This window comes from Diabrotica virgifera, chromosome 3 (genome assembly GCF_917563875.1).
Source record: "Diabrotica virgifera virgifera chromosome 3, PGI_DIABVI_V3a".
Classification (NCBI taxonomy): domain Eukaryota; kingdom Metazoa; phylum Arthropoda; class Insecta; order Coleoptera; family Chrysomelidae; genus Diabrotica; species Diabrotica virgifera.
In genome coordinates this window covers 175,459,112-175,481,309 of record NC_065445.1, presented here as the reverse complement: position 1 = coordinate 175,481,309, position 22,198 = coordinate 175,459,112, and the positions used below count along the sequence as shown (strand labels likewise).

At 35.3% G+C, this 22,198-nt stretch overlaps 1 protein-coding gene and 1 long non-coding RNA gene across 4 annotated transcripts in view; one reads left to right on the top strand and one right to left on the bottom strand.

Annotated features, from left to right (window-relative positions):
* LOC114344671 (dnaJ homolog subfamily C member 7) overlaps positions 1-22,198 on the bottom strand; it is a 123,270-nt gene that overhangs the window by 86,906 nt on the left and 14,166 nt on the right. The gene's annotated exons all lie outside the window — the stretch shown is intronic.
* Positions 1-22,198, top strand: part of LOC126881407 (uncharacterized) — a 32,574-nt gene that overhangs the window by 9,950 nt on the left and 426 nt on the right. The window lies entirely within an intron of this gene.

Below are 22,198 nucleotides of genomic sequence, written 5' to 3'. Positions count from 1 at the left end.
AAAAATGAATTTGATGCGATAATTTTTTCCGGTGCCCCGAGCCACCTAAAAATTAAAATAAAGTGATTTTTTTTGCAGCTCTTCGCTTGTTTTCCGTGAAAACAACCCAGAACTCACCACGAGGAGGTGGCTGCAATTCGAGTTCCACCCACCCACCCACCTTTAAAACGTTTATGATTTAATGCTTGAGATTAGCTAAAAACTCAACTTTTGTGTTAAATTTAGGTAATGCTTGTCGGGAAACTATTTGGGACCTTATGAAGCCATCTCTTGCTTCAGGCCCACATACTTTTAAGGATGCCTCTGTTACCAACTTAACGCAGCGTTCTATAGCTTGGGAGTGACAGGGAAAACGTAGTATCTCCATTTCTTCAGGAACATCTTTAATCATCTGTTTTAGATCTTCTGTTGAAATTTTTTTTGTCATTGGAGGTTCGCTTATCACTAATTGTTGCCAGTCAATCATTTCAATGTAGTCATTTGCGTTAAAGTTAATTTCTGGGACTTTAAATTTTCTTATTTCATGGGAGTTTCTGGATTTTAAGATTCGCCGCAAACCTAACTCTCTGATATGCTGCCGTTCATCACAAAGCATTGCTATCAACACATTTTCAGGATGTGCAAAATAACCATTAATTTGTATTATCCTGTCCACTATTTTTTGCAGTTCAGGTGACAAATACCTCGTCCTTTTTACTAAATTAAATAAATGTACTGGTCCATCAAAACAAAATGGTCTTGCTTTAATCTCGAACCACAGTGGGGCATATACGTTTTGTATATAGCATACCAAAGATTTTAGGTTTTCCGAAGGAGGATCTGTTGCTACGTAAAGACGAAGAATTCTGCTTGCAGTTGTTAGCCATCTAGCATGTGAAATTTTTCCCGGTTGTCTTCTTGCTAAGTCACTCGAGATTTTACCGTTAGATACTGAATTACTAATTTCAAATAAATATTTCTGATCCGTGCTAAGCTTCTCGATTTCCTTTGCATCATATTTGGGTAAAACTGATCGAATTTGCTCAAATTTAACTACAGGAAGATGCTCGCAGTTTTGTAGTCCTTTTCCAATTTGTCCTGAAAACTCACGTGGTCCGGTAGTTTCTCCATCCAAGTGCTTTATTAGATGGCGCAGAGGTAGTTCATTGGTATGTAATATGCAAATAAACCATTGCATTGATCGACCAATTGCAAGTTCTACTTTACGGATAACACCATTGTGAATACCTGTATTGACAGCAGTTCCGTCGCATCCAACAGCTACCAAATTATCAAGGTCTACATTTTTATTTAGAAAGTCCAACATTGTCTTGCTGATTTCTTCTGCACTACCCGACGATACACTAATATGTCCTATATATTTTGACTTGGGCTCAGAGACTAAGACAATATGTTCTTCAGATATGGTAGTTTTGTAGTATTTATTATCCTTCATTTCATTTTGTAGAGTTCTATCTTTTCTACCATCAAAATAGATTCCATGAAGAAATTTAAAAATTTTTGTATCATCAATTTTAATCTGGTTGCGCCTTTTTTTTCTCTCCCGCCTAATTTTACTCCGATCTATGATTTTGTCATGACTTTCTACCGAGATGAAACTTAGATCTTGCAACACCGAGTTTGTTATTATGGATGCTACTCTATCAGATACTCCTGTACGATCGCATGCTTGAGCTAAGTTTGGCAAACTAATTCGCATTTGTTTTGTTTTTTTTGTATTCGGTAAATCGTCTTTTGTTCCGGTTTTTGTATTTTTCTCGTAGACACTTGTGGCACTTTCATCTGAAGACTCACTTATAATTTGTTCTACTGGAAGATGTGTTTCGGATCTTGATGAAGAAGATGTAGCTATTGGAGATTGTGTTTCCACAATTTTCCGGTAAATAGAGCGTTCTAGTTTTTTGGTAATTACTTTATCCACCGAACCAATTACCATTTTTCTATCATGCCTCTGATCTTTAATGAAGTCATGCTCTCGAGCCGGTATTTTATTTTTGCATTTGCATAATAAATAGTCAGAACATTTGCATGATGCAATATCAAACAATTTCTTTTCCAATAAATCTCTAAAATCTTTAACCTTTCTTTGCATATTGGCTGAGTTTCTACTTTTCATAGGTTTTTTAATATTTCTGTATTTTTGATGTAATTCCTTTAATTTAGATTTAATTTGTTGATCGGATATTATCGGAATGGATGCTTTAACCCACAGCAATTTTAATTCAACAAGAAGAATTTCATTAATGTCACTAACAGTTGGTTCAGCATTATTTGCTGCAGCTTCTTTCATAAACTGGCGAATACACAAAAAGTTTCTGATAACATCAGCACAGGTCGGTAACATATTGTCTTTAAACTTCCTTGGTGCTCCAAAAACACAACAAGCGACGTCTGTTCGTGTTTTAGGCATGTTTTCTTTTTTTACGGATCTCACGGACACAGTTTAACAACACAGAATAAAACAACGGTTCACTGTATTGCATCTAAATTGATACTAATACAAGAAACGCAGTTTGCTCTCGAATCGAACTACTACCAAAATTAACCAAGTAAGTATTAACGAAGGCGGGCGCATCGGCGCATTACTTTAGTGGGAGGCCAATAGCCTCAAATTTCGAAGTAGTGGGGGCACCGCTAAACGAAGTCCGATCGATTTGAAATTTTGCAGGGTATTACAACAAATATGCAGACCACTTTTCCGCATACAGGCATTTTAAATTTTAAAAGTTGATTTTTTCGCTCCACCCTAATGGACATATTCAGCGAATGCCAAATTGAAGTTTTTTATACGATTTATGAGTTTCTTACTCTCAAATTTGTTTAAAGTGCTTAACTTTTTGGTAATAGACGAAAAAAGCCATAATTTACCGTTTTTCGATCTTCATTTGTTTATAACTATGTATATCATCAAAATCGGCTGCAGGAAACATATAGGTTAATAATATAGATGTCCATACTACTCAAAAAATTTGGTTTCGGCCTGGAGGGGGATGTGTCACGAGAAAAATCTTATTTCTCTGGACTAATTGGTATACGGATCCGAAACATGGAGAATAAAGGAACACCTAAAACGAAAATTAGAAGCTACTGAGATGGACGCCCTAAGAAGAGCAAGTGGAACATCGAGATTGGACCGGGTTAGAAATGAGGAAGTAAAGCGAAGAATGAATTTACAAGAAACGGTTGTAGAATGCATTGAGAAGAAACAATTAACGTGGTACGGACATGTTCAGAGAATGGGGGAGGAAAGACTGCCAAAGAAAATTATGAAATGGATACCCACAGAAAACAGAAAAAGAGGAAGGCCAAGAACGACATGGATACAAGGAGTAAGACGATCAATGAGTGTACGAGGATTAGAAGATGAAAACTGCAATGATAGAAGATATTGGCAACAAGGCATCGGACAACGTCGGAGGACGTTTTGAACCCGAATTTATATATATATATATATATATATATATATATATATATATTTTGGTAGATAGTACTTGTTTGATAACGGAAATGTTTGTCAGCTGGCGCGACTCAAGGGCTTTTAGACAAGAAAAGATAAAATATGAAAGTAGACGGAAAAACACTACAACTTATACGTAAAATAATTATCTCCGTGCCTTAAACCTTGATTACACGTAACGAGTATTGTAGCGAGACAGTGTTCTCGGCCGAGTGCTCGTTTGGTATAAACATACTAACGAATACTTGGCCGAGCACTAGACCCAGTTATATGGCGAGACAGTCACTCGGATCTTGTCCTATTTACTAGGCCGAGTCTTCGACCTCCCACCCTTCAATCGTGTACTCGCCAGTCCACTCAGTATGTGTAAACAACTTAACACTCGCTGTGTAACTGTGTACATTACCACTTCATCAGAGAGTGACGACTTGTGTTAATCAATGTGATATGTGATTTGTGATTCTCAAAAATAGCTAACAAATGGAACTAACATAGGACAATAAAGTTTAGTTCAGTTGTATAAGTCACATCCGTGCTTATGAAATTTCAAATATTTGGAGCATAAAAATAAACAAAAACGTGATGCAGCATATGTATCGATTGTAGAAGAAATAAATATTGTTGGTTTTAAAACTCAAGAAGTCAAATAAAACACAAAATTTAAATTCGACATATAGACAAGAAATAAAAAAGTCAATGAATCGAAGAAATCGGGATTTGGTCTTCTTAAAATCCATTGTCTATAGTCCAAAGACGTTTATCTCCTTCTCATAACATATCCGTCAATTCTTGTATAAGCAGTGGTATAGCCGTTTGATATATTTTTAATGTTAGTTTTACGATCCATAAGTATTTACACTATTCCTTGTTTTTATGAATCGAAACTAAACTGACCGCCTCCAAATTCAAAAATTGCCAAATACGCATAAACCATCTCTCGCCCTTACCACTGTCTCGGCCTAGTAACAGTTTGCTGTCTCGCCACTGTACTCGTTACATGTAATCAAGCCATTACATCCATAATGGCCTAGTGCTTTTAAATATCTAGCTCCTGGTTTACACCCAGGCGAGTCGGGTTAGATTTCCGGCTACGGAAATCCTTTTTGTTTTTAAAATTGACATTCTGATTTGAAAAAAAATTGTTGTTATAATACCAAGTTTTTATTATTTATTGGGACCGTGCAAGTTCGGAAAAGCGACACCTGGTTTCATAGCTCGGCAACATTTTTCGCACTTTTAATTATATTGGCCAATCATATTGGTCCTGGTTACTGGACAAATGTCAAGGCCATAGCCCAAAAAAATTATAAGAAGAAAAAGTAATATTAAGGTTATGTAATTAAAAGGTAAACAATGTATGTAGTAAATAAAATTAATTATTAAAATGCACTACTACAAGCAAAATACAATTAATTAAATTTACTTTTATATAAAAATTGTATATCATATCAATATTGTGGAGCAACATATAATTTTTCTTCTTCATTAACAGTAGATATGAAATATACGTCAATTTGACACTTCCAATTGACAATGAATTATTTAAGAAAGTTGCAGGATTTCTCCGCTATTCGCGCACGATCGTTTCTCGTACCCCCTCCAAGTACTTGCACCCGGCGAATACGACACAATTTAAAAACATATAAAAAAAAATTATTTTTCAAATCAAAATGTCAATTTTAAAAACAAAAAAGATTTTCGTAGCCGGGAATCTAACCCGACTCACCTGGGTGAAAGCCAGGAGCCAGATATTTAAAAGCACCAGGCCATTATTGATGTAAGGCACGGAGATAATTATTTGACATATTTATAAGTCGTAGGGTTTTTTCATATTTTATCTTTTCTTGCCTAAAATCCCCGGTTTTGGGCCAGCTGACACATCATATTTGTTAATAAGCTTTGGAACAATTGGCTATATAAAAAAGAACAGCCATGCTAAAATGCTCCGGTCAAACTTGACTCTACCTCCCGGACTATTAGTATAAATGAATATGAGTTGTAATGACATTGCGAATATTAAAATACCGTTTCTCAATGTCTATTATTACCTTCAACTTAAAAATTATAATTGAAGAAAGTGGGCTTGTGCCTACACATGTTTACAACGGTCGATAAATCCGAAATGTCTTGTTATTAAAAAAAAATAAGTAGAAAGGTTACTAGAAACTGGTACTGGATTTATTGTTTAAATTTTTGTTCATATCTCTTTCTCTCCGGCGACGGAAGTTAGCGAATAATAATGTATGAAAATAATATCTCTTCCTTTAGCGCGGAACACATGGAGCTGTGTCTCCATTTTAATTCTCTTCCTTCTTAATTTTTTTATTTAGCTTAATGCCTAGAGTGCCCTAGAGAACAACTAATGGCCATCGGCATGATACTGTTGATTTTGCAATCGAATACCTATACTAATAGTCGAAGCAATAGCACTGAACCTCCGAAAAAAAAGGACAAGACGGATCTTAATACATAATTCTTTTTGCATCCGATTCGTGAATGCGCCAGGAAACTTTGTGAACCGGAGCCATGATATATTGAAAAACTGCATACAAAAAATACATTCTTAAAGTGCATCTCAAACAGACAATAAAAAAATTCAGAACTCGTCAATTATCGGCGGAAATGAGTTCAATTTTATTACTCGGGGGTTTTTGGGGTAGCTGAAAACGAATATGACGTTAAAAGTGATCTCCGGAGTCCGGAGTACCTGGTGCCAAGGGTACCTACTGTTTACCTCGTCATTAAAATCATTAAAAAATTAGTAAAAAATCATTACTCGGGGGGTTTTTGGGGCCGCTAACGACGAATAATATTATGACATCGGAAGTGATTTTCGGAGTACCTGGTGCTAAGGTGTTTAGCTCTCTTGTGGAGTTTTCGGCAAAAAATTTATTAAAAAAATAAGTCAAAAATACTTACTCGGGGGTTTTTGGGGTCGCTAACGACGAATATGACATCGGAAGCGATCTCCGGAATACCTGGTGCCCAGGGTACCTACTTCTTATGGAGGTTTCGGCAAATTCATTAAAAAATTAGCCAAAAATCATTACTCGGGGGTTTTTGGGTCGCTGACGACGAATATGACATCGGGAAGTGATCTACAGAGTACCTGGTATCCAGGGTACCTACCGTTTATCTCGTTTTCTGGAGTTTTTGGCAAATACATTAAAAAATTAGTTGAAATTCATTACTCAGGGGTTTTTGGGGTCTCTGACGACGAATGTGACATCGGAAGTGATCTCCGGTATGCCTGGGGCCAGGGTACCTACTGTTTATCTCGTAACTAATGATGTCTGACTAATTCTTTAATGAATTTGCCGAAAATTCCAGAAAACGAGGTAAACAGTAGGTACCCTGGGTACCAGGTACTCCGTAGATCACTTCCGATGTTATATTCGTCGTCAGCGACCCAACCCCCCCCCCGAGTAATGATTTTTGGTAATTTTTTAACGAATTTGCCGAAATTTCCATAAGAAGTAGGTACCCTGGGCACCAGGTATTTCGGAGATCGCTTCCGATATCATATTCGTCGTTAGCGACCCCAAAAACCAGCGAGTAATTATTTTTTACTAATTTAACAGTAGGTACCCTTGGCACCAGGTACTTCGAAAATCACTTCAGATTTCATATTCGTCGTTAGCGGCCCCAAAAACCCCCGAGTAATGATTTTTGACTAATTTTTTAATGAATTTTAATGACGAAGTAAACGGTAGGTACCCTTGGCACCAGGTACTCCGGAGATCACTTTTGACGTCATATTCGTTTTCAGCGACCCCAAAAACCCTCCGAGTAACAACATTGAACTCATTTCCGACGATAATTGACGAGTTCTGAATTTTTTTTATGTCTGTTTGAAATGCACCTTAAGAATGCATTTTTTGTATGCAGTTTTTCAATATGGCTCCGGTTCACAAAGTTTCCTGGCGCATTCACGAATCGAATGCAAAAAGAATTATTAAGATACGTCTTGTCCTTTTTTTCGGAGGTAAGGCCGATTTTAGTGCTTTATTGCTTCGTGTATAAAATCACAATAAAGATGCACTATGCTATGTTTTTAAACTAGGAGAAGTTTGCTTTTAAATGTCTGTTTGTAATTGGTCCAACCTCAGGCAAGTTTGCTCCACTGTTATGAAAGTTTAACACTAATGATATTTACGAAATTTTGACACTATTGGCATTCCATAGATTATTTAAGTTATATCAGTGATTTTTCGCGTTTTCTGCGTTATTCCTTTAATTTTTAGTCTGATTTTATATAAAAAAACAATTGTTTTTAGAACTCTTTAGCGACGTATTAGTATAATATAACATTTATGGATTACCGTTGACGGCCTACATGATCAATCAAAAAAGAAGATGTATTTGGTGATTTTTCTAGTGACTTTCTTGGATGTGAATCTGTATTTTTTTTAGTTTACATCCCTGGTTTAAAAACAAAGCATAGAAATAAACAAACCAAGACACGTTAAATGTTACGAGGAGCACTCCCGAATCATGATTTACAATGTATAAAATTTGTAAATCATTATTTGGGATTTACAAACTCCGCCAAAAAAGTATCGCATCACCTTAAAAATGTGACATTTTTAATGCCTCATATTTCCTAAACCTGTTGTTCGATTTTAGTGATGTTTAATATGTTATAGCTTTATTCCTCAAGAATATCGATGTAATAATATTGTTGCTAAACAGATAAGTGTCATTGTATACCGGGTGTAACAATGATAGTGTGTTTTTTCCTCAAAGTTTGGAACACCCTGTGGAATATTCTAACGTATATAAAAGATTGAAATTAAAACTCAACTGTAACCTTAGACCATCTAAAAATTTTGCTTTTTGATTCGTTCGCCTATGTTGGACAATAAAAAAGTTAGGTACTTTAACAACTAGCAACGTTCTTCATTAATACAGGGTGTTTCTAAATAAGTGCGACAAACTTTAAGGGGCAATTCTGCATGAAAAAATAATGACAGTTTGCTTTATACACATATGTCCGCAAATGCTTCGTTTCCGAGATACGGGATGTTGAATTTTTTCTTACAAACTGACGATTTATTTATTGCTCTAAAACCGGTTGAGATATGCAAATGAAGTTTGGTAGGTTTTAAGAGGTAGTTATTGCGCATTTTTTGACGTACAAATAAGAATTTTATATTCACCATTGGCGTACATACGGGAAAAAATTCAACATTCCGTGTTTCGGAAACGAAGCATTTGCGGAAACATGTTTATAAAGTAAACAGTCATTATTTTTTCATGCAGAATTACCCCTTAAAGTTTGTCGCACTTATTTGGAAACACCCTGTATTGATGAAGAACGTTGCTAGTTGTTAAAGCACCTAACTTTTTTATTATCCAACCTAACCGAATGAATCAAAAAGCAAAATGTTTAGATGGCCTAAGGTTACAGTTGAGTTTTAATTTCAATATTTTATATACGCTAGAATATTCCACAGGGTGTTCCAAACTTTGAGGAAAAAACACACTATCATTGTTATACCCGGTATACAATGACACTTATCTGTTTAGCAACAATATTATTACATCGATATTCTTGAAGAATAAAGCTATAACATATTAAAAAAATCACTAAAATCGAACAACAGGTTTAGGAAATATGAGACATTAAAAATGTCCCATTTTTAAGCGATAATTTTGACGCTTAGTGTACATTGTAAATCATAATTTTTGGGAGTGTTCCTTGTAACATTACCATTCAACGTGTATGTTGTCTTGTCTGTCGTCCGATTTAGGAGAACAATTTTCAAATAAAAATCAATCTCATTTGCAACACAACTTTTCCCTGCATCCTCATCATTTTACATGTCGTCTGTAGCGACTTCCTCAAAACAGTTACAAAAACTATCGTATATTTCCATGATTTTAATTTAATCAGTTTCGTTGGTGTTTCATTTCTTAGGAACTGGAAGAGAATCATCATCGGTACTGCTTAACTCATTACAACTTTCGGAACTTCTAAAATAATTTTCTGTCTTGCTCTTCACATATTATTGATAAAGTATTCACGTATTATGAAGCCATTGATGAAGCCGTACAACAATTTCTTAAAATAATAGGTAGAAAAAACTTGACAGTCAACACCAACAAAACCAATAGTAAACAAACCACAATAAATAAGTAGTAAAGTTTAAAAAATCGAAGGAAGGCGACAGTAGGGGAAAACATGGCATATAATACGTGCCTGCGTTTATCAGCAACGAAAATTACAGACATTTTGAAAGACAACGCAGAAGCTAAATCAACCTCAGTTACTACTAACCCCTAGGGCCGGCGATGACGGGCCTGCAAGGGATGCATTGCAGGCGGGCGCTCCTGTTTGGGGGGCGCCAGAATGAGCATTTTTTCTGCTGATATTATGTAAAATACTAAAATAAAAAAATCATTTTTTTAATGTGGTTTAATTTCGTCATAATACCCTAATCTGTGTTTGTTAGTTTTGCATATCAAATAGTATACAAAAATATGCAACGCCGCATAGAATTCTTAGCATGTAGTAATATAATTTATTGGTCAAAGATACCGTACTTCAACCAAACAACTTTGCTATGAGAATGCTTTGTTTATGTTCTTCAAATTTCTTGCAAGTTGTTGGTGTTGTATCATCAGTTATGAGAGGAAATGAATAATTTCTAGTAAAGTAAACAAGATTGTGATACTGTTTTCTTGCCGCCCGCGCCTGTCTAATTTAATGTACCTATTAATAGGTATCAAGTTAAGTATTAATCCCATAAACATAATATTTAAAAAGATTTTACTTTAAATTTAGTTTAGAGCTCTTTAGATTTAGTATTATTTCATGTGAATATAATACAGAATAGTTTGTAAATTGTACTCTGCAGTTAAAGAATCTATTAGCATTCAATTATGTAATTGTCAGTTCTATTACGCCCGGTTTCATAATCAACTTAAAGTGAACATTAACTAAAGTTCACTTTACAGTTGACAGTTACCCATATGAATTGCATTGATAAAGGTACCAACTTAAAATTGAAAGTCCACTTTAACTGATTATGAAAACCGACCGTTAGCCAATTTCTTAAAAAAGTTAAAGTGAAGTTGTTGTGTCAGATGATGGGTCCAATAAAACTGTTACCGAACTTTATTTACCGGGTACATTTGCGAATAGCGGGACACCGACTCAAGTCGCTGCCCGGAACACACATTTTTAGGACACAAGTCCAAAATCAAGTCATTAATAGGGAGAAAAGCTCTTCTAGCTACCCCTAAAATCAGGGGGTTTAACACATAAAGTAATACAGAGGATATTCCATTACCCAGGGCATCTAGGGTAACGTTCAGTACAAAGCCTTCTTATTCGTTATGTACTGCGATGGGGAGGGGTGGTGGTACAGCTTGGGGCTCAGGTTACGCAGTGTAACCGGCTTGGGGGATGGCATCCTTAAACCTACTGAAATACTAAAAATTACTAAAATACTCAAAATCATCGTATTTTAATAGAGGGATTCGGTAAATTTAACGAAAAATCGGTTGAATCCACCGATGTTTTGAGGCATCTGGTTGCCTTCCCCCCTAATTCTACTGAATTCTACTGATTTTTCACTGATGTATAAACTGATAGATTTTTGAGGCGACTTGATACTACTGAAATCTACTGATCTTTTGAAGCGACACCTACTGATTATCAAAAAAGTCATCTGGGAACACTGGTAACCGGTTTGATCTTCGGACATGTGGGTCTCACTATTCCATTTGAACACACATAATGTTCCCGAGGCTGGGGTTGTACGAGTATCTGTGTGTGGGTTGGGGGGGCGCCTGTGCTAGTTTTGCAGGCGGGCACCTTATACCCTAGCGCCGGCACTGCTAACCCCTCCTATTTAAGTAGGTAATAATGGATAAACAGCTTGATATATAAACGAAATCCAACTGTTTTAGAATCCCCAGACCAACTTTCACCTTTCAAACGTACCTTTCAAAAAGTTTACTGCCAAGCAAGTACGTCGGAAAATGTATACAAACAGAACTGAATCCGAAATGGTTCCCTGGATATGTAATGACCTGATTACCATCAAAATTCTGAATGAACTCTTCCAATAAAGGGGTTCGGTACACACAAATATTTAAGGTATGTACTAGTACACTTTAGAAGACCAAAAATAAGCATTTTTTCAAGAATTTTTTTCTCAGAACCTTTATTAAAAATTAACATAGAACTTTTTTCATATTAATATCTAACTCTTAGAGAGTACAAAAAATATATCTTTTTTTATTTATGCACGTACACAAATATTGTAGAGGGCGTCAAAGTTGAGGCCTCGAAAAATGATGGCGGGCAGTTAATCTCAGGATTGGGATCCCTGAAACAAAAATATTGTACGGCATTTGAAAAAGGAAGGTTTCTTACGTGACAATTTACCACAATTTGGCCAAAAAATAAAAAATTAATATTTTTTAACCATGAAAAACTGAAGAAAAAAGGGCGATATTTTCACAAAAATTTTTCAAATTTCCGTAAAAATTTTTTTTGCGGAATTTTCCACTAACAGTTGTAAATTGTCACGTAAGAGACCTTCCTTTTTCAAATACCGTACGATATTTTTGTTTTAGAGATCCCAATCCTGAGATTAACTGTCCGCCATCGGAACTACTTTTTTTCGAGGCCTCGTATTAGTGTACGTGCATAAATGAAAAAATTTATATTTTTTGTACTCTCTAAGGGTTAGATATTAATATGCAATAGTTATTTTCCTAACAAGTGCAGAAAGTCATTCTTTTCCGCACGCGACTGCAGTTTGCCGAACGACGCGAAGCGGGAGTTCGGCAAGCAGTCGAGTGCGGAAAAGAGACTTTCTGCAAGAGTTAGGAACAATAATTTTTCTAAGAGTTTTTAAAAAATTACCAAATCTTAATCAATTAATTAAATTAATATGAAAATACATACACAAATTAATTCTTTGACAAGGTTGTCAAAACCAAACTTTCAATATAATTAGTTAACATGACGACGATCTTGGTTTCCATGACGATGATTCAAAACGAATGTTATTGTCTACCGATTTGACTTTCGAATATTATGCCAAAATAACTTTATTTCATCGAATTGTCGCGTTAATTTTAATAAAACAGGAACACAATAAGATATATTTGAAATAAATTAGTAAATAATATCTAAATATTAGTTTATTGCATGTATTATAATTACTTTAAGGTCATATAGTCATATATTAAGGTCATATTAACATATCTAAATTAACACGCGTGCGGAAAAGTAAAAACCGCGTGCGGAAAAGTAACACGCGTGCGGAAAAGTGAAACTTTCTAAACTAAAATGCGTGCGCGAAAGTTGACATTTTTGCACGCTCGTAGAAAAAAAGTTTTAAGTTCATTTTTAATAAAGGTTCTGAGAAAAAAATTCAGGAAAAAATGTTTATTTTTGGTCTTCTAAAGTGTACTATGTAGTACCTTAATACAATTCTAGTTAAAAAAAAATTCGATCCACAAACTTTTGTACAAGTAACATAGTCGTCGCTTTGAATTGGATAATTATTGGCCAACAAATTTGTTTCACGAATTATTTTTTCTGAATGAGAGGTAATTTTATGAAAGGCAATAAAAAAATACTTAGCAAAACAATTCAGACCAAATAAACATGTATGTATAACGTTACTTTTTCATTACTTACAGGTCTTACATTTACATGATAATTGTCTCATATGAATCATATTTTTAACAATTCACAATATTTCACCATAATATAAGCCATTGACCTCATAAATATGTATTAAAATTGTATGATAACTTTTATAATTTTAAGTATTATTATTATGTTTAAATGGGACTAAGCCATAAAACACATAGTTTCCAAAGTTATGCATCACCTCTCCTATTCACGATATTTACGCTTTTATAAATCCGTATCTTTATCACATATTTAATGGGCCCTTTTTATAAAAATATTCCATTTTTGGTTTTTTATTTTATTTGATTACCCATTTAATTGACCTGATTTTGCCAAGGTGTAAACATTTGAAAAATTTATTCTGGTGAAATTTTTGAAAACGTGATTAAAAATGAATCGTTCTTTAATTTCTGAGTTGGACCGTATACGAGTTATCGATTTTGTTGAAGCAGGCCATTCACAGCGATTCGTGGCGGAAAGAGTGGGTGTTTCTCAGAACTCAGAGTGATGTCTCACTGAAGACAAATTCGATACGGAATAGAGCTCGGTCTGGTAGATCCCGAGTTACCAATGATCGACAGAATAGATATATAAGAATTTCCATCTGTAGAAATTCTTCTATGTCTATACCAGACCTCCAAAGAGAATTCAGGCATGCTACAGGAGCCAGAGTATCGTTGGCTACAATAAGAAGAAGAATTTGAGACTCAGGTTTGAGGAGTCGTCGACCAATAAGAGTTCCTCAGCTACAATCTAGACATGTTTTGGACCGCCTCCAGTGGGCTCAAGAACACATACAGCTCCCCCAACAGTTTTGGAATTTTGTCCTTTTTTCAGACGAGACCGGAATCTGTTTAAATAGTAATAACCGGAGAATTCGTGTGTGGCTAGTTGTGCAGCTCTTGTTGGCTCTCGCCACACACGAATTCGCCGGTTATCACTATTTAAACAGATTCTGATCTCGTCTGAAAAAAGCACAAAATTACAAAACTGTTGGGGGAGCTGTATGTGTTTTTGAGCCCACTGGAGGCGGTCCAAAACATATCTAGGTTGTAGCTGAGGATCTCTTCTTGGTCGGCGTCTCCTCAAACCTGATTCTAAAATTCTTCTTCTTATTGTAGACAACGATACTCTAACTCCTGTAGCATGCCTGAATTCTCTTTGGAGGTCTGGTACAGACATAGAAGAATTTCTACAGATGGAAATTCTGACATATTATTCTGTCGATCGTTGGTAACTCGGGGTCTACCAGACCGAGCTCTATTCCGTATCGAGTTTGTCTCCAGGAACCTATTCCAGAGGTTCTCAATCTTTTTGAGTCAGGTACCACCAAATACTTTTTATTATTTTTGGTACCACCTAACTAAAATACCTGTCTAGCTAGGTGATCTAATTAACTGTAATTGTGCCAATGGTGGTGCTGATTTTGGCTGTTTTGAGTTTTGCGTACCACCTCAAATAATGAAATGTACCACCAGTGGTACATGTACCACAGATTGAGAACCGCTGACCTATTCCATATCCGTGAGACATCACTCTGAGAAACACCTACTCTTTCCTCCACGAATCGCTGTGAATGGCCTTCTTCAACTAAATCGGTAACTCTTATACGGTCCGACTCAGAAATTAAAGTACGATTCATTTTTAACCACGTTTTCAAAAATTTCACCAGAATAAATTTTTCAAATGTTTACACCTTGGCCAAACCAGGTCAATTAAATGGGTAATCAAATAAAATAAAAAACCAAAAAAGTATATTATTTATAAAAAAGGCCCATTAAATATGTGATAAAGATACGGATTTATAAAAGCGTAAACATCGTGAATACGAGGGGTGATGCATAACTTTTGAAACTATGTGTAATTATTGGTTTAATGAAAATTACATTTTTAATTCAATAATGTTTGTTTTGATTTCCTATCCGGAAATCATTTTCAAAAAAAGATTAGTTTTATGTCTTTTTGTATGTCTTTTTTTGAAAATACATAACCTAATGAAACTGGATTTATACATCTTTTCAGAATTTCTTAAAATCATCTTATTTGAGAACAATTTCTGAAGTAGAAATTGAAACATCAATTAGTTATTTTTTTAATGAATACTTTTTTGACTATTAATGGCACTATTTTTAAAAGATCGACGCAAATTCTCGCATTCGCGGACAATACAGTTATAGTGGGCAGGAGTATGAGAGACACGTGTTTTACAAGGCTTGCGGACGCGGCAAGTAAATTAGGACTTGTGGTAAACGAGGAAAAAACCAAATATATGTTGGTTTACCAAAATATTCAACAGAGAATTCAAAGTAACATAGTAACAACCATACCTTTGAGCAAGTCAAGGAATTCACATATCTTGGATCGCTAGTAAACTCAATAAACACGACAAGCGACGAAATAAAGATGCGTAGCAATAGCAGACAGAACTGTTCACGGTATCCAGAAACATTTAAAAATTTAAAATATAAAACGTGCAGTAAAGCTCAATATATCTTTTTTCTTCTTCTTTAGCCTGAGTTCGTCCACTGCTGGACATAGGCCTCTTCCATTTGCTTCCATCGATTTCTACTCTTGGCAATTCTCATCCACTGGTTGATCGCGACTTGTTTGATATCATCTGCCCATCTCTTCTGCGGTCTGCCTGTTCTCTCTTGGTCTCCAGTTTGTTAGTGTCTGCGTTAATTTTTCGGGATTATCTCGGGCAACAGGTCCGACCCATTGCCACTAGAGCCTTGCTATACGTTCTGCAACATCAGTAATCTTTGTTCTTTCACGAATGTCGATATTTCGAATTCTGTCTCTCAAACTAATCTCTAGCATGGCCCTCTCCATCGCTCTTTGGGTTGTACTGAGCTGTTCTAAGGTTTTCTTTGTAAAGGCCATGGTCTCCAATCCATATGTAGTTACAGGCAAGATACATTTGTCATAAACTCTACGTTTTAGACACATTGGTATGTATATCTTTATTTTTCAAGGTAAAGCTTAACTTGCCGAAAGCTACCCAAGACAATTGTATCCGTCTTTTTATTTCGGCTATTTGGTTTTCTTTGCTGATTTTAATGGTATGTCCAAGATATATATAGTGGTCTACACTTTCAAGACTGACGTTGTCAATAACAAGATTAGTTTGTGAATTACTCATTATTTTTGTTTTCTGAAGATTCATTTTGAGACCTATTTTACTTGTCTGCTGGTTTAATTCCTTCATCATTTGCTCCAGTTCCTTGATATTGTACTGAATAATACTATGTCGTCCGCAAACCTCAAATGACTCATACGTACACCATCAATGTTTAGACCTTTTTCCTCCCAGTCGAGCTGTTTGAATACATTTTCCAATGTTAAGGTAAAAAGTTTTGGTGAAATAGTATCACCTTGTCTAATACCTTTACCAAGGCGTATTTTTTCGGGTTTTTCGTCTTCATTGGTTTTGATGTGGAATGTGGCCTGTTCATAAATGATTTTAATTAGTGTAGTGTACCGTGGAGTCTTCGAGCATCCCTTAGGGCTGACAAAAAAGACCAGGTTTCAATACTATCGAAAGCCTTGTGAAAGTCAATAAATGCCATATGTAAAGGTACATTATATTCTGTGGTTTCTTCTACCAATGTTCTGATGGTTTGTAAGTGATCGTTAGTACCAAACCCTTTTCTAAATCCCGCCTGTTCAACCGGTTGATATAAATCAAGTTTTTGTGTTATGCGGTTGGTTATTATTCTTGTTAGCAATTTGTATAAGTGTGACAACAAACTTATAGATGTTGTTTTCAATATTAGTAGTGTCCCCTTTCTTGTGTAAAAGTATTATTTCGGCGTTTTCCCACAGACTGGATATTTTTTTCTCTATTAGACACTTATTCACCAAGACTTCCACAACCTCTACAACGGTGTTGCCGCTCATTTTTAACATTTCAGACGTTATGCGATCCTCGCCAGGAGCTTTTTTATTTTTCATTTGCTGTAAGGTATGTCTAATTTCCGAAGAATTTATTTTAGGGAGAGTTTCCGAACCGACGTTTAGAATTGTTCTATGGTCTGGTCCGGGGTTCTGTATTAGTGATGTAACGAATATTCGTATTCGCATTCGCGAATATTCGCATTCGCATCCGCATTCGCGAAATTTGTGCGAATGTTTTGCGAATATGAAAACCAGAAAAAAATAATTTTAAGATAATATTAGGTTAATAAAATCAAAATCTATTCACTTCTCATCTTTTTTTATTAAGAAAAGATAACTTAACCTCAAGCATGCAGCTACTCTCAAATGGAAATATGCAGGACACAATAGCAGACAAAGAGACGGAAAATGGAATGAAGCGATAACTCACTGAAGACCTTAGGACTACAAAAGAGGAAGAGGCAGACCACAGACGAGATGGTCGGATGACCTAAAAAGATACACAGGACCAGACAGCATTAGCACTGAACCGAGAAGAGTGGAAAAATAAGGGGGAGGCCTAAGTTCAACTTTGGACAAATGAAGGGCAATAGATAGATAGAACTTAACCTTGTATAATCACATTATCAGCCTTTACTTTTTTTGATTATTTGGTATTATGTAATAAAGCTCAAGATTCAAATTGATTTACACTAAATATCAATTAACTTTTCATTACAAATTTAGGAAACATTACAAAAATAGAAACAAATTTAATAAAAACTGAATATTCGCATTCGCATTCGCGAATGTCGGTAGCAGATATTCGCATTCGTATTCGCGAATGTTCAAAAAACGACATTCGTTACATCACTATTCTGTATAGTAGATGTATAAAGATTCTTATATTCTTATAGAACGTTTGTATTTCCTTGAGTTTTTTCCGTCACCGTATTCCCCTGTTGGTCTTTGATTTTAGTTATCTTCGATTTTCCTTTTTAGTTAAATTTGATTTCAATACTCTCATGTTTCTATTGTTTTCGATGGTTTACAATATTTGTTTTGTTTTATAAGCCCGCAAGTCTGACCTTATGCTCTTTTTAACTTTGTTGATAGCCTTATACTCTGGTAATTCTTTAGCTGTTCTTCTTCTTTCTTCCATTAAATCCAGTGTTGTTTGTTCAAGTTTCGTTTTTCTCGGATTTTTTTACCACAGATCTTTTTTGTAGTTGATGTTATGTCATTCGTTAATTTTTGTGCTCAATATATACAAGACCTTAATAAGACTGGTTTTGATATATATGGGGCTGAAACGTGGACCTTATCTCAAAATGATAAAAGACTTTTTTCAAGTATTTTTGAGAAAAAAATTCTTAGAAAGATTTTTGGGGCCGTAAATGAAAATGGGCTATGGCGTCGAAGATACAACTTTGAACTGTATCAGTTGATCTAGATATTGTGAAATTCGTTAAAGTGCTACTCTTGATCTGGCATTCTAGCAATGTGTCTCCAGCCCATCTAAGTCACACTTAGATCAGCTGGACACATTGATAGAATGCCAGATCACAAATACACTAAGAAATTAACTTTTTCAAAACCGGAGGGCACAAGAAGTAGAGGACGACCACGAAGAAGATGGATTGATGATGTGGAAGAAGACCTAAAGATTCTAGGGGTCAGAAGATAGAGGGAATTTACCAGGAATCGACAGAAGTGGTGACTTCTTTGCGAGCAGGCCAAGATCCACAACGGATTGTCGAGTCACTTATGATGACATATTAGTTAATTAAAAATGCAATTTTCTTTGCACCAATAATCTTGGCTTAATCCCATATAAATATAATACTTAAATACATGCCACGAGAAAGCTGTTTCAGAATAAATTTTATAATCTTGCTTAAATTACAATGTGTTACATGATTTGCCTTACACTACTATGTGGTAAAAAGGTTTTTTTTTAAATATAATATACAGGGTGTCCCGGAAAATAGTGCGTTCCTTAAAGGTATAGGTAGAAGGCACCATGTAGAACAAAAAACTCTTATAACATTTTTTTCTAAATGCAACCGTTTGACCAAAAAATTAAAATGTATTTTGGTATTCAAATTTAAATGTGACAACTATGTGCGGTACGCAAATTTAAGCATAGACAATCCCATGTAAATAGATAGAAGATATATAGTAAACAGATAGTTTTAAAGAATCCTGTTTAGTGTCAATGCCGAAAATGTTTTCGAATAGTGAGTGTATTACCTATTATGTTATTACCTATGAATGGTGTTTGTGAAAGGTTACTTGAAACATCTATTCGGTATAATAATTATTTTCAAGTAAGTACAACTTAGTTATTTCAGTTCACAAGTAAACAAATTACTGAGACATTATCTGGTGTATTTAAGTTCCACTGTAAACTATTAAAACTATGTAATTCAGTTAAAGCCCTCAGCAATACTCAGCATTCAACCCATTTAAACCTTACTAAATACATAATACTAGTTCAGTTAAAAGATGTGTTTTTATGTTAAAAGATGTGTAATTCGTTTAAAATTATGCAATAGGTATTTCAATACATTTCAAAAGTAAATAATTTTAGTAAACAAATAGTAAATACATTAGTATTACCTACTATTAGGTTGGATTATTTTAAATACTGTTAATCACAATCACAAACGAGTTCTTATTATCTGTTATTATTCCGTAGTGCGTACGATGTTGCCAGTTTATTAAAATTTCCAAATATTAAAATACAGGTATATGGAAAACAATGTTAACTTTTTTTTGGAAACGGTTAACTTTAGAAAAAAATGGTATTGGACTTTTTTGTTCCAAATTGTGTATTCTCTCCATACCTTAAAGGAACGCACTATTTTCCGGGACACCCTGTATATTTTACCATTATTGTTGGGTGTACTTTTTGTACTATAAATATTGCAATTTTAACACGTAAATGGTATCGTCGGCTCATTTTGGATCCAACTGAGTAAATTTCTCTTCGTATTTTGGTCACACAAGTGCCCAATAACGACAGCGTTTGGGAGTTCTCCCAAATAATGCTCATGCATCAAGCTGCAGCATCATCATTATCATTACATTAATGGTATCATTAGTAAGTAGTGAGGATGAAGAATGTGACAGTTCTTAAGAATTATCAAGGTACGTTTATAGCAAAAATGGATACAAACAGTCAAAAAATCCACCAACTACTGGTAGAACATAAAGTCATAGCATTGTAATACATCTTCCTGGTTTATAATCTGATGCAAAAGACTATGCCAAAAAGACGCAGTATAATTTGTAAAAACATTTAATTGATGACGATATCATAAACATAATTATGGAATACACAAAAATGAAAAAAAAAATATATCTTCAAAATTATATGGTCGCCAAAAAGGAAGCGAAAGTAGCAGTAGCAAAAGCTAAAGCAGAAGCGTATTCAAACCTATACGATCAACTTGATACCAGGGAAGGCGAAGCAAAGAGAGAGCAAAAAACAGAGAGCAAAGAAAGCAAGAGATTTTAATCAGATTAGATGTATCCGAGATGAAAATAATAAAATACTAATTCACGAAAAGGATGTCAAAAAGAGATGGAGAAAGTATTTTGACAGTTTATTTAATGAAGAATTTGACAGACAACCTGTGGAGTTAACGGAGACAGTAACAGCAATGGTTACCAGAATAACAAACGAGGAAGTGGCTCAAGCGCTTCAAAAAATAAAGAAAGGAAAAGCAGTCGGACCAGATGATATTCCTGGGGAAGTATGGAGAGCATTGGGAGAGACAGGAATAAGTTGGCTAGCAGGTCTATTTAATAGAATTATGGAAGTTGGACAAATGCCAGACGAATGGAGAAGCAGTATATTAGTACCTGTCTACAAAAACAAGGGAGATATACAAAACTACAGGGCTATAAAACTACTTAGCCACACCATGAAAATATGGGAGAGAGTAATTGATAGACGGATACGTGAAGAAACCGAAATATCCGATAATCAATTTGGCTTTATGCAGGGCAAATCAACAACAGATGCAATTTTTATTGTAAGGCAACTGATGGAAAAATACAGGAATAAAGAGACCAACGCTCATATGGTATTCATTGATCTTGAGAAAGCATATGATAGAGTTCCTCGAGAGATTCTGTGGTGGGCACTCAATAAGAAATGAGTCCCTGGCGAATATGTAAAGATTGTGAGAGATATGTATGAGGAAGTAACGACTAGTGTAAGGACAGGTGTGGGAGAGACTGATAAGTTTCAGGTGAAAGTAGGATTGCACCAAGGCTCGGTGCTTAGTCCTTATTTATTCATTAGTTTGGGACCAGATAACAGCGAAACTACGGGGTAGTATTCCATGGTGCCTAATGTATGCTGATGATGTAGTGTTAATAGGAAATAGTGAAAGAGACTTAGAACAAAAACTGGAACAGTGGAGACAAGCTCTGGAGGATAAAGGTTTAAAACTTAGTAGGACAAAAACAGAGTATTTGGAATGTTCATTTAAAGATGGAGTTACTAACAATAAAATGGTATCTTTGGATGGTGAAATGATTGTGAAAAGCAATAGTTTTAAGTACTTAGGATCGGTACTACAGAGTAATGGACAAATAAATGGAGATGCATGCAGTAGAATTAGGGCTGGATGGATGAAGTGGAAAGAAGCGAGTGGTGTGTTGTGTGACAGAAAAATTCCAATGAAGCTGAAGGGAAAAGTCTATAAAACAGCCATAAGACCGGCTATGATGTACGGAACTGAATGTTGGGCAGTGAAGAAGAACGAGGAACAACGAATGCATGTGGCGGAAATGAGAATGCTTAGATGGGTGAGTGGAGTGACAAAGAAGGATAAAATTAGAAATAAGTATATTAGGGGAAATCTAGGTGTGGCACCAATTGATGCCAAAATGAGAGAGCATAGGTTAAGATGGTTTGCTTATGTTCAAGGTCGAGACGTTAATCACCCAATATGAAGAATAGCTGAAGTGCAGATTCCTGGAAGGAGTAGAAGAGGAAGACCAAAGAAGACCTGGGGGGAGACGATAAGGCAGGACATGTTGGTAAAGGGGATTAACATCGCTATGACCCAAGATAGAGTTGTGTGGAGAAATGCAATTAGGGAAGCCGACCCCGCATAGGGATAAGGCAAAGAGAATGATGATGACAAAAATGAAAAAAATAAGCGATCTGTCATGTTCGTAGGTAG